The sequence below is a fragment of the Sturnus vulgaris genome, chromosome 8 (assembly GCF_052056855.1).
Source record: "Sturnus vulgaris isolate bStuVul1 chromosome 8, bStuVul1.hap1, whole genome shotgun sequence".
NCBI classification, from domain to species: Eukaryota; Metazoa; Chordata; class Aves; order Passeriformes; family Sturnidae; genus Sturnus; species Sturnus vulgaris.
In genome coordinates this window covers 26,001,933-26,014,903 of record NC_142250.1, presented here as the reverse complement: position 1 = coordinate 26,014,903, position 12,971 = coordinate 26,001,933, and the positions used below count along the sequence as shown (strand labels likewise).

The window sequence follows — 12,971 nt, the reverse complement described above, 5'->3', positions numbered from 1 at the left end:
CTGCAAGCTAATTTCATTCCATGTCCCTGCCTTGTGGGACACAGTAGAAGAGCTGGGATATGGTTTCTCCCCACCCACCTCCCAGTGCAGAATTTTTCAGGCCTCTGCCTTATCCCACTTCACCTCTTTCCTAGTATGAAAGGTTTTCGTCTATTTAATTTTCATTCACAGAAATGCCATTTCACATTTTTAGTCATCCTTCTTGGCTTCAGTAACTCTCTGGGGTTATGTGTTGGAAAGATGCACAGACAGACTTTTCAGGAGGGGCTTGCCATGAGGATGCATGGAAATGACAAATACAGGTGGCTGCATCTCCAAGGGAAAACTCTTGCTTGGGGGCCCAGTGCAGGTGCTGTGAAATGTCCCAGGGTATTGAGAAGTACAGGCTGAGCTTCCCTGGCAGGCAGTGCCTCCTCGCCAGAGGCTTGGCACCGAAAATGGGCTTTGCTACAGCCAGAACTAGTAGTCCTGCTGCCATTGGGTATTTCCCCTTGGAAGGGGATGGAGCAAGGCTGCCAGAGCCTGGGGAGGTACAATGGGCCAAGTGCATCCAAGTCAGCAAAACTCTGCCCAGCTGCCTGTCCCTGTGCCAGAGGGTGGTGGCAGAGCCTTATCACCTGGAGCAGGGTAGAGGGCAATACAAAATGCTGAGCGAGTCCATGGGGAGATAAAAGAAACATCATGGAAGTGGGGACAGAAGACCTGCTGCCAGAGTGAGACAGGCATTCCCAGCCTCTGACTACCACTGAGGCACGGGAAAGAGATTGAATGAGTGTTTCAGTGGCTTGGCACAGCAGCATGGGCCTGGATGAGGTGGGGTAGATGGATGGCTGCCATCACCCTTGTCACTGGCAGGGATCAACCTGAGGTGCCAGAATCCCAATGTGAGGCCTTTTCTAGCCTTCCGGGGTCAGGACAAACAGACAGAAAAAGGGAGGCTTGTTTTTCTGGGGATGATTGTTTTGCTCTGCAGTTTTTGTGGCTGTGCTGACCCAGCATGGGTCACAGGGCAGTTTCTGCTCTGCACAATGATCCCCTCAGCCTGTCCAACCTAATGGCCATGCCTGGAGGTATGAGGGATATAGTCTGTGCTCACGATAGACTGGGATGGGACACACCTGCCCATTGCTGTTGTCACTGTCCCCCAAGCCCCCAGTCATCACCCTCTGCCACCCGAGATGCTTGGGGACCTCCTCATCACCCTCCTGACAGCAGATGGGGCACACACCAACCCCAACCTTGTCCCAGCCCACGCTGCAGACACACTCCCCAAAGTATCAATTATTAATCACATCATTTTAACTGAACCCCTGGCTCTCTCAGTTTAAAAATAAATAAACATTGTGCAGCATGGGGAACCGATGTCAAAATAGAGTGACTAAGTTTTTATTTGATACTGAAGCCTGTACTTCCATAAGCTCCTTGCTCAAGGTATTGTAATTCAATGGCAAACTAACACAAAGTAGCCTTGTAAGAGACTTTGAAAATGAGCATTATGTGGCTCACAGCAACACTGAGGCTGGCTGACAGAACTGTGGGAGCTCAGGCAGGCCAGGGAGGTGCAGGCCGAGAGATTTTGTCTGGAGCCATGCCAGGCCCTGGAGGAAGCTGCTGAGGAGGGGCTATGTGGTTGTTCTGTGAGTTGCCACATTGAATCACAGAATTGTTAGGGTTGGAACAGATCTCTGGAGATCTTCCAGTCCAACCCCCCTGACAAGGCAGGGTCACCCAGACTATGTGACACAGGGACATATCTGAATGGGTTTTGAATATCTTCAATGAGGAAGACTCCATAACCTCCTTGGGCAGCCTGTTCAATGCTCTGCCACCCTCAGCATAAAGATTGTCCTCATCAGAGAAGGTCACAGATCTGGAGCACCTCTTATGAGGAAAGCCTGAGGCCTGTTGAGCCTCGAGAAAAGGCAACTGAGATGGGACCTCATTAATGTGTACAAATATCTGAAGGGATGGTGTCAGGATGATGGACCCAGCCTCTGCTCAGTGGTGTTGGACAATAGGACAAGAGGCAATGAGTAGAAGTTGATACACAGGAAGTTCCATCTGAACATGAGGAAGAACTTCTGTGCTGTGTGGGTGAACACGCATTGGTACAGGTACAGAGAGGATGTGGAGTCTCCCTCACAAAGGGTGTTCAAGAACCCTCTGGACACAATCCTGGTCCATGTCTCGGATAACCCTGCTAGAGTGAGAGGTTGGAGCAGACAATCCACTGTGGTCCCTTCCAACCAGATCCATTTTGTGGTTCTGTGACTCATATTGAGGTGGAATTTCTTGTGGTTTAGCTCACGGCCATTGCTCCTCATCCTGTCGCTGGGCACCACTGAAAAGAGCCGGGCAGTATTTTCTTGGCACTCACTTTTGAGACATTTACATGCATTAATGAGATCCGCTCTCAATCTCTCTTCTCCAGACCGAACAGGCCGAGCTCCCGCAGTGTATCCTCACACGGGGACGCTCCAGACTCCCCCTCATCCTCGCGGCCGCCGCCGCCGCCGCCCCTGCAGCGGCTGCCGCTCTCGCACTTTGCCGACGGTCCCTGGGCCGCGGGCTGTGCGGCGGGCACGGGGCTCGCACACTGTCGGCGCTCCCTGCCGGCGGCCGGGGCGGGGCGGGGCGGGGCGGGGCGCGGGCGGCGCCTGCGCAGTGCGGGCGGCGCGGGCGCTGCGGCAGTTGGTGCGGGGCAGTTCCACCCGAGCGCGGCGGGAGGTGAGAGCGGCCGCGGACGCGCGCGGCGGGTGCGGGGAACGCGCGGGGGGCGGGGGCGCGCGCGGGGCGGGGGCGCGCTGGGGACCGCCGGGGCGGGTGGCGGGGGAGGGCAGCTCCCCCTCCCTCGGGCGCGCGCCCCGGTGAGGGGGTGCCGAGCCCGCGGCCGCGGCGGCGCGGAGAGACCCCCGGGGCAGCGCCCGCCGCCGCTCTGCCCTGCCCTTGCAGCAGCCGCCGCCCCGTCCCGCCCCGGGCAGGGCAGCCCCTCGCCGTGCCTCAGCCCCCCGAGCTGCCCCCGCCCGCGGCAGGGCGGCGATTCCGTGCCCGCTCCGCCGCCCGAGCCCCCGATACGGTGTGTGCGAGCAGGGCCGGGGCCGGCACCCTGTGCCTCCGTTTCCGCTTTCCTTCCGCCCCACGTGGACCGGAGGGTCCCGGCGGCGCCTTCCCGCCCGCAGGTCCCCCCGGGGCGGCCGCCGCCCGGCCGGGGAGGCGGCGAGCGGCGCTGCCGCGTCCCTGGGCGCGGAGGGAGCAGCGCGGTCCCGGGCAGCCTTGGGTCGGGGCGAGGCTTCGCTGTCACCGCTCCCGCTCCGTTCCGTTTGACTTGCTCTTGGCAGTCCGGCTGCGTCAGGCTGGAGCTGATAACCCAAAGCCAGGACCGAGGCACCACGTAAATAAATAAATAAATAAAACAAACCAGTGCAAGATTGCTTTCCTCGCATTTTGCTTGCTCTTTTTTTTAAATCCCTCCTTGCATGCCAAAAATAACGTTGCAAAATGTGTGGTGGAAACAAACCTACACTGGTTCTCTGATAGACCATATGACTTAATATGACAGTACTGCTTCTTGTAGCACAGACAGTTTTGAAAATTCCTGGAACCACTGAGATTATGAAACCCTGAAGTTTATTCCCTTGCTAATGTTTCTAAAGGCTGCCAAGCTGAATGCTAAGGCTCCTCTTTGATGTGGTCTTGAGAGCATTCCTCCCAAGCCATAATCACTCATGTTCTAAAATATTTTTTTTTTTAGATCTGTAAGATTTATTGGTCAAAGATTGCAAAATGCTCCCTAAGTAGTCACTTAGAAACGTCTCCCTATCAGTTCAGAGTAACATTGTCACCAACTGAAATGTGTTGATCCAAATACTCATTTGTCACTAGTGATTTAACTGAATATATGAAGATTTTTAAGTCCTTTCAGGTGCTGTGTGATTTCACTGAAAACCAGAAACGAAACGAAAAACTGCTTTTTTATCTTCGATTCAAGTGCTGATTTGGTAGTTCCAGCACTGAGCAAGCACCTCAGTATTTTACATGCAAATCAATCAGCTTAGCTCAGGAAGTCTGTTACTGTCCCTGTCAGCCTGTGTCAACCTAAACATATTTTAGAGTAGAACTGCTATTTAAAATAATCTATTGCCATTAATCCAGTGTCCAAAAGATCGTTCAGGAACTTGCTGGTTTGATTAACAGCAGTTGGGATTTGTTCAAGCATAGACGTGGTTTCATTATATAGCACAATACAACCTTTACTCTGTACAGCGTCATTCAAACAAATTGTATGGCTAATGCACCACCGAACTGTGTTTAGAACGCTCCATTGAATTAAGTACAATTGCAGAGAGAAATGGGGAGAAAAGCTGTAAGAATGAGAGAGATGTTTTCAGCTGAGGTTTGAAATTAGCAGCCTGTTAGTATATTTGCACTGGTAGCAGTAGTGTTATGGGATGATTCTAGGATATACGCTAGTGAAAATCAGACGCAGGCTGAAACTTTCCCAGGCAAATTTCTAGTTTGTAGACAATTTTTAATCGTCACAACGATGATGATAATAATATCCCCCCCTAGAACTGTCACTCCTTGTCATGTTTTATTCCTAATATAACTTGAAGAGAAAGCTAATAGACCCTTCTTAAAATCACTAGAAATATTTATCCTAGACTTTTTTTAACTTTCAGGGGATTTTTTTTTCTTAACAGAACGCTTAATATGGTGTTTACTGGTAAACGTGGTATTGTGCTTTTTGGGGAACACTGAAAGGAGTGTTTTATTTCCTTCAAAAATATACAGGTATATTATTATTTTGCATTGGAAGTAGAAAGGAAGCAAACTCTTAGAATATGTTTAAATTATGCTTATTGAAAAAACAACTTTATTTAATCACATCATAACTCTTACTTGCAGTTCAGCTTAATAAAATAATGCTTGTTGAAAAGTGATAGGTGGGTGGGTGAGCTGTTATCTGGGGATGGCGCAGGCTGGCTGCAGAGCAGGTTTGGTGCTCCAGGACAAGCTGAGAGACTCTGCAACCTTTGAATCCTTCAGGAATTATAGATACAGACTTGAGAGGAGGTGCAGGAAGAAAGGCTGACCACAGCTCTTTCCTGAAAATCTTGAGCAAGAGACAGTAGTGCGGCCATGCAGTTGCACTCAGCGAGCCCATCATTTTGTGGGAATTTTGAATTAGGGAGTCTGGGTGGGGTCAGTACCCTGGAATTTGCCATTTGCTTGGGCACTGGTGACAATCCTACACAAAGCAGCGTTACCACGGAGAAGCTGCTTGGCCTGGGGAAAGTGGATTAATGGTCTCTAGCCAGGCTGCAGTGGAAAGTTGTCATAGGAACTGGCTCGCTGTTCCACAGACCTGTTCCTTGTCTTCTCTCCTTTGAAAGACACCTCAGGATAAGAAATACATGGCATCCTGTGTAAAGCCATGAAGAGAGCAGGGCACTCTGGCTCTACCAAGGGAAACTGAGGATAGTGCTGTACCCAGCAGGACACAGCCTGAGTGATGTGCCTTGGGATGAGCTCGCAGTGCCTGCCCTGCACCAGGCCCACAAACACTGGGTGTCTTGATATAAAACAGCTGTGGCTTCTTCAGCAGTGAGAATAATAGGAGAGAAAACTGAACAGAATGTGCCCGGGAGGGGAAGCCTTGCCTGGCTCTTTGGGATGTATTTGGAAAGAGATATTTCCAAGTCAGTGTATGGGAATTCCTCACTTATTGTCTGTACTGCATCTGCTTTAAAAATTTTATTTATTTAGTGTCAGCAGCACAACTATAATTTGAATTTTATTTGAAATGGCCACAATCCAAGTCTTCAAGAGTTGGCTATTCTGTGCTGAATCTTATTCTTTATGAGTATCTTCGAAGAACAGATTGATATAAATATTTCCTATTTTAAAATGTCTGTTTTGTGCTATTAAAGAAATTACTATGTGTCATGATTATGATGCTTGTAGCAATGAGCTGTATTTTGTTTTTTAATCATGATGACTTATTAACTGGAATGGTTCCTAAAACCTGAGACTTTGCACTCTACACAGAGATCATGTGTATAACATGAATCTGCTTCTTTAACACAACTGCAGAGAGAATCCAGCACATACAATAAATAGAACTTTATGTATGGTAAACAGACCTTAAGCAGCATCTGGAAAAAATTGCATCGGTCTTAAAGGTAGCCACTGTAAGCAGCTGATAATCTAAACCTGCCTACATAAATGTAGTTACTAAGTCTCATGCATGTGTTTGCAGGGCTAAAAAGGTGCTGGGGAGACCTGCCTGTATGAAGCCATAATTGGAAAAATACATTTTTTATATGGCAGTATGAGATCAAGGAGGGAGCCTGAGTAATTCAGCTTAAAAAACCCACGGCAGTCTGTGTTGAATCTTTACTATTACCTGAATGTGTAACAGTGTGTGCACCATACTATAAAATCAAAAGCAGATTTATTTCCTGGACAACTGGGTCCCCAGACATAGGAGTAGTGAGTGGCTATGTACCAGAACTCTTAGTCCTGTCACTTTTTCAAGTCTGGTACAGCATGGTAGAGGTTAAACTTGTGGCTTGCTAGTGACCTTAATTCATCATCCTCTGGGCATGAATACCTGCTGTGGGATTTACCGGCACAGTCAGCCTTTTTTTGGTGGTTTCACTAGAGACGCCGTTCTGAGTAAACTGGGGAGGTTGGAGACCCCACTGTGATCTTCTGCATGCTTCTCTTAACAACCGAGGAAGAAAACTAGTGGGTTCTTACCCTGTGCATCATTCCAGCTCAAACTGACTTAAGTTCTGCAAAGGTGTGAGCCCGTCAGATGTGGAGAACAGGAGCCACAGTAATGAGACACCTTTATGCTGGGACTGAAACCTATTGGTTTCTCTTTTGAAACTGAAAAATGTGTGGGCAGAGCTTCTGTAGGTGGATGGAAGAAGAAAGGGAGGTCTAAGGAGATGTGATTCTTCTGAGATTGGAAGGTGGCCCAAAAGTGAAGTTAGTAGAAACAGATGTGCAGAAGCAGTGTACTCTAGTGCAGCTCCTGTTGTACCCAGCCGTAAATAAGAAGGCAGTTGTGGTTGCTGTAACTGCCATTCTGGCTCTTTTCACCACAAGTGATTTATTTGAAAACAAAAGCTCCTTGAAGTCATTATGTGGTCCAAACTTAGCTTAATTTAGTTATAAAGTATTCACAGCTCCTAACTGTGTTTCAGATATTGTCAAAGACTTGCTATTTTGCTTATGTGGTTACTACAAGATTACCGTTGAACCTTGCTTGGCACAGTTGGTTCAGAGGAAGGAGTAAAACAGAGATTTCCTGTATATGTTTCTCCAGGAGGCTCTAAAGTAGAGTGGTTTTCCACTGTGTATTTAAGAGCAGGCCTTTGGATTAGCTGGCTTTGACCCAGGCCTTGTAGTTCTCCCTGTTAACATTGGCATAATAGAGAAAACTCTTAAGGTACGTTCTTCCTAGATTTTCAGGAAGCAACTTCTCACTGAACCTTCCGGGAAGGTGCACTTCCCCAAAATATTTTCCAGCTGGTATGGTCCAGTTTTGGCAGTTGTGGTGGCCATATCTGGATTGTGAGACCTTCTGGATGGGTTTTCCCTCTCTTGTGTGAGTTGCTGCCTTTTCCCTGGCAGCAGCTGCTGCCTGCACTGCTGTGTCCACTGGGTTCAAGAGGAAGTGTTTAGCTGTTCAGGCAGTGTTTGCTGCTGAAATCAGTATTCCTTATCTCCTTTGGAGAATGTTAGCTGTGGATGGGAATCAGTTTATGCTTGACTGCTTGGACCATGCTCCTTTTGGTATTTGCATCAAATGCAGGGTGTCTGGCCATGGTGTATAACAAGAGAAACTTTGTAGTCATTTTGTAAAGAAACCTGGAAAGGAAGGTAAGTTCAAAAGACTGAAGATGGTTTAGCATAAAGGCCCCAGAATTCTCTAGACTAGCTGAAATCTGCTGGTGTTTGGGTTGATTCAGTTGGTGGTGAGTTACATATAGGCAAGCACAGTGAATAATTAGGAACATGAGGTCAGAGAAGAGCATGTGAATATTCTGCTCTTAGAAACCCAGAAGAGGTCCTGAGGTTTATGCCAGAGCTTTGTAATCATAACACTGCAATTACCAATAACAACATCTAAGAATAAGTGCTACCAAAGGGCAGGCAGCATAGGTAATTTTGGAAGTCATTAAATAGAACAGTTGCGATCAAAAATAAATAATCTTTTAATGTTGATTTTGTTTGCTTTCTCTGTCTCCAAGATACCTTTTTTTTACCCCCAAAGGAACAGCTAAACATGTTGGCAAAGGTATTTCAAATGTTTCTCGCTGATCTTTTTAGATGTTACAAAACAATTCCATTTCAAGATTATGCAAAGATGTAGATGGCCTTTGAAGTCATAGGAAAGGGCTGTAAAATTTGGTCCCAATTATCCTACTTAAATCATGTCCTTTCTGACACCCTATGCAGTATTCCCTGAGAGTTTTTAAGAATAGATGCCTATAATAGCTGTGTAATTGTTTCTTTTTCATTGCTTGTTCAGTTCCACTTTTATAGTGTTACTCTCAGTGTGTTCTTTAGGTCAGGATGAGTTCATTCCCTAAAAAAAAAAAAGATCTGTTGACCATAAATTGCAGGTGTTCTGAGCATCAGTTAACTTGAGACTGACCCTGGAAACTGCTCTTCCAGTTCAGTTCCTGTAGCTTTCTCATCATTGAATACCAGTGGCTGAGTGAAGCTGCAAAGAGGAATTTAGCATAGAAGCAAGCCAGACTGCTAAATCATCTGTTAGTTCTGTTGTTTGGAAACTGAGGTAGGAGTCAAATTTCATTTTCCACTTCATGCTGCAAGTATCAGTCAGTGCATCAGTGATGTTTAAGGGCAGGTCAGCAAAACCGCCTGTCTCGAGTCTTTCAGTGTTTGGGAATGCTGCATTTCCCCATTGCTTACCTTTGTCTAAAAAAAAAGAAAAGGAATATAACGCATAGACTAAAGGAAAATGCAAACGCGTGAGCCAGGTCTCTCTGAAGGAAGAAGTGGTCAGCAGATCGCTGTATTCTACCTGTAATTAAAAGCAAGACTTAAGCATTCAGGGCTGGGTAGAGCTCTGCTAGGGAAAAAGGATAAAAATGAGCATTTTTGTCTAGAGCTGTGAGTGGTTCAGGTAAGTAGAGATAGACCTCATCTTCTCTATCTGAAAATGCGTGCTCTTCCAAAAGTGTCTCTCCTAAGCAGTGACTGGTATACCAGATGATCTTCTGCTGAGTCCTTTTAAGTTAATTATGTGATTTTAGCCTCTAGAAGGCATTAGCTTCCATGTACCCTTAACCACTTGGTGACTGCAGACATTCTGAGCAGAATGTGTCTTGCACATGTTCTGTTGTTTATTAGATTTGTCCTTATAGTGCTATTGGAATAGAATCACTTTATAGGGAGTAAGTATGTTTAAAATGTCATTCCTGGAATCGTCAGCAGATGTGTGTGATATTTTATGAGCAAATTTATACAAATTGGAAAGAGTTACTTGCTGTGATCTGAGATGGAGTGTCCATCTATAGCTTTCAGTAATTTGGGGACTTTTTCACATGTGATCAAAATAACTCTGTAGCCTTTCTAAGAATTAGTTAATAACACATTTGCAATCTAACCTTTCCTTTATTTATTTTTTTTATGTGATAAGAGATTAGGTAGGTTCTTAACCTCTCGTTTTACATGTGTTTTAACTTCTCTTTCAATATTGCACTGGCAGTTTTGTGAGCCAAGGCCAAAATACTCTGCTTGCTGAACTTGAGCAATCAGGAGGGAACAGATGATGAAAAACTAACAGTGTTTTACTCATCTACCACATTTTTCTTCACAGACATGTAGAGAGTAGATATTAACAAAGACAGTAATAAAACGCACTGTGAGGCCTCATAAATCAATGAGTGCTGGTGGGGTCAGGAACAAATATTGGAAAGGTTAGAACATGTAGAGAACTGTGTTCTCATGTTGTGACGCTCAAAGCAAGGCTGGGAGTTTTTCATTTGCTGATTTGAAAGCAATTAGGAGGAGGCATTTCTGTGGCTGCCCAGGAGGCTTTGTGCTGGCTGGGCGTGTGGTCAGCTCTTTTTTTTTAGTGGCTACAGCAGGTCAGGTAATACACTGAAAAATAAGTCCTGGGTGAATCAGGGCTTTTCATATTGCTCTGCTAGGGACAGATATTTTTAAAGGTGTCTCAGAACCCAGGGGATCCAAGCTGTTTGCTCATCTGCAGCAGGACAAGACTGCCCTGTTGAATGTATCTGCAAGTTTACATCGACAGGATACTTGAGACTCCCTGAAGAGAGAAGTCCTGGCCAGAGGGAAGATTCAGTGTTGGGAACTCTCAGCTCAGGTGATGTGCTAATGATGCCTTCTTAGTTGTTTGTTAATGTTCTCTCACCCTTCAGGCTGGCAGGTTTCTTCCAGTTTGCAGCTGATGAAGTAGATCTGTCACTTCATGGTGTTCCTTCTGAGAACTGCTTATGCTGAGACAAATGCAGAGACAACACCCTGTGTCCTCCTCTGCTCCTGCCAGGGAACAGTCTCTTCTGTCAGCAGGACTGATTTAATATTAAAACCTGGGGAATTGAATGGCCCATGGAAAGGTGGCTGTTTCCCCAAATTAACTAAGTGGTTTGTGTTTTGCTTGGACAGATAATAAGAAGTTTCCAAAGAAAAGAGCTTGATTCAGTTGGAAAACGGTTTAATGTAGGTCTTTGGAATCACTTGATAAAGCTGAGTCAGTTAGGTTATCAAAGAGAAGCCAGAAACCTAGCAAGAGCACAAGTCATCATAGATGTTCAGTTATTTTACTGATTAATTTAGTCACAGGATGCCTAACAAAAGCTGTACAAATCAGCAGTGTTTTGGAAGAGCTTGTGTATACTGAAGAAAGTGTTTGTAAAATTAATTTACTTGTAGAGTTTCCTGTAGTGGTGCCTCAATGTTACTCATCTGTCAAGATTAAATGAGATTTGGGAGCTGATAGCATCTAGGTGGGGACAGTATTGTGCCCTTAGGACAGATTTGTAATTTCATTTGTAATCAGGCAGACTATAATTACTATATTTGCCTCTGATTAAAAAAACAGGTCAGAAAAGTAATGAATTGTTCTCTTTATGGGAGGAGGAGAACTTCATATGTTAAGAGCACTTCAAAGCATGTACCATCCTCACGTTCCCCGATTTTACATCTTTGTGCTTGCTGGGCTGGTAGGTCTGTGTGGCTTGTTTCATGTCAGCAGGGACCTGCTGCCTGCTGAGAACAGAATGCAGGGTAGGCTTTGGGTGAGCCTTGTGAGCTGCATGGTGAGTGCTAGGTACCAGCCTCTGATTTGGGAAGAAAGAGGACTTTTGTGTGTCACAGGTTGCAGGGCAGGGGTACCTGTAGGTACTCAACTAGGAGGAGCACAGAGCAGGAGGAGGTTGTACTTCTGTGCTTTGTGAGCACTTGAGGAGAGTATGAGAGCTATCCCAGGGTGGATTTTGATGAGCTGAGCCTACACACAGACTGTTCTTACCTGGAAGGCTGGATCAGCCTCAGGCAAGGCTTCTTGGAAGGGAGATGGGTAACCATTATTATGGATGAAAGCAGGAAGTCTGTATTAGGCTAGTATGTGTCTGAAGCCCCATAAATTAGGATAGCAGAGAATCAGGATCCTCCTTACTAAATTATCTCTGTATTTATATTCACAGTGCCCTTTACAGCTGCAGAGTTTCATTATTTTGGTTTGGGGTTTGTGAAAAAATAGCAAGTTGAAAATTGGCTGACTTTTGTGTATGAAGTCACTTGCTTTGCTGGATATTATTCTATGTCTGGCATAGTTCCACAGTTACCTGTTTTTTTGAAAGATGGGTTTATTTGTTGAAGATCTATCTCTTATTGTTGGGTAAGTTCTCAAAAAGAAGAGAGACCAGGTTAGTATATGAGCATTTGGTCAGCTTTTTCCTTAAAGAAGCTGGGAGGAGAAGGGAATGGCACTGGAAAAGAAAACTCCTAGCAAGGAAAGAAAGTTCTCACTGGTTTTGACAGAGCAGTTCTCAGAATTATTGGATTGTTTTCAGCTGTTGATCTCAGTGCTTTTTTACAATCCCTTTTTTTAATGAGGGAGGAGCCAGTGTTCCCCAGTTCTTTACTCAGCAGCATGTCCCTTGGCAAGTGTTGTGTCTAGAGCCCTGGGACTCAGGCTGACCAGCCAGTTGGCTCTCTTCACTGGGGCTGAGCAGGGAATGCTTTCTGCTGAGGCTGGAGGGAGATGTGAGTTCATATTTCCAGCCTGAAGAGATGGTTCAAATTCTGATTCTGCTGTCACATCTTTTTGTGTAGCCCATAAATGTGTAGAGAGGGCCCAACCTGCAATGAAGAGAGTTCAAATGTCTTTTAAAAAATCATCCTTCTTCTTTTTAAAGACTAGAAAAAAGCTAAAATGAAGTTTCACTATCTTTGCTTTTCCCATAAAATATTAATGAAGCAGGGATGTGGTCTTCAGAGACAAGGGTTTTTTTACCAGTAAGCTCAGTCAGTAAGGGAAGACAATAAAAATGTCCTCCCTCAGCTTCCGTGTTCAGTAGATGAAGTGAACTTTTGGCTGTTTGCATTATCCAAGCTGTCCTGGTTGCATGCTCTCAGAATGACTGTGCCACTGAGCCCGCTTGTGCATCTCAAATACTTTGTCAGTTGCTCCCATGCTTCTGGAAAGGCCTGTTAGGTCTGTGTTTGCTTCCCGAAACACAGTGGAATCTAATGAAAAGCATCATTGTTTTGAAACACTCTGATCTGCTGCTGAAAGAGCTACTGTTGTATGATCCTTAATAGCAGGTTAGAGTGGCAGTTGCTCCTTGGTTTGAAATTGGTATGTGGTGAGATGGCTTTCCAGTTCTCTCTCTGGGGATGGCACATCTCATCTTGTTCGTCCCTTTGGGAACTGTGACTCACACGGTGTTCAG

At 45.7% G+C, this 12,971-nt stretch overlaps 1 protein-coding gene across 4 annotated transcripts in view; it reads left to right on the top strand.

Moving 5' to 3' along the window:
- Positions 1-2,643: 2,643 nt before the first annotated feature.
- Positions 2,644-12,971, top strand: part of NT5C2 (5'-nucleotidase, cytosolic II) — a 61,066-nt gene continuing 50,738 nt past the window's right edge. The window contains exon 1 of one of the 4 annotated variants that reach the window (XM_014883767.2): positions 2,644-2,727. The gene's annotated coding sequence lies outside the window, so the exon portion shown is untranslated. Of the gene's footprint in view, positions 2,728-9,840; positions 10,379-12,971 lie in introns of those variants that run through there. The other 3 variants (XM_088169286.1, XM_014883764.2, XM_088169287.1) reach the window with 3 other exon arrangements.